At 55.9% G+C, this 349-nt stretch overlaps 1 protein-coding gene across 1 annotated transcript in view; it reads right to left on the minus strand.

Moving 5' to 3' along the window:
- Positions 1–349, minus strand: part of EMH_0029510 (rhoptry protein, putative) — a gene marked incomplete at both ends in the record, with an annotated part of 4,141 nt that overhangs the window by 3,405 nt on the left and 387 nt on the right. The gene's annotated exons all lie outside the window — the stretch shown is intronic.

The following is a 349-nucleotide window of genomic DNA, read 5'->3' on the forward strand; positions in this document are numbered from 1 at the left end:
CGTAGTGAGTGTGTATAGAGACTGACGATACGGGTGAGCCAGAAGGTATGCTGCATTGTCTTGAAGGTTTTTTCACTCAGAGGAATTTCTCTTTCTTCTCTACACGTCCATGAGGGGTCGAGGCGCTGTGCATAGGCCTTCAGCGCGGTGCAGCGGCCCCCATCTTTGCCTTTGTTACTACCACCAGCTAGAAAGGCATAGAAACCCGAGAGCAGCTGCATCGTATAGCACCGCTCCCTGTCTCTCTTCATAGCCTTGCGTTCTCTCTCCTCGGCAGCCGAGGTCACCACTTTCTCTAACGGGGCAGCAGCTCGCTCGCTGGGGGGCCTCTCAGGCTCCCCCAGCACCA

This window comes from Eimeria mitis, genomic scaffold (genome assembly GCF_000499745.2).
Source record: "Eimeria mitis Houghton genomic scaffold, Emh_scaff1103, whole genome shotgun sequence".
NCBI lineage: Eukaryota > Apicomplexa > Conoidasida > Eucoccidiorida > Eimeriidae > Eimeria > Eimeria mitis.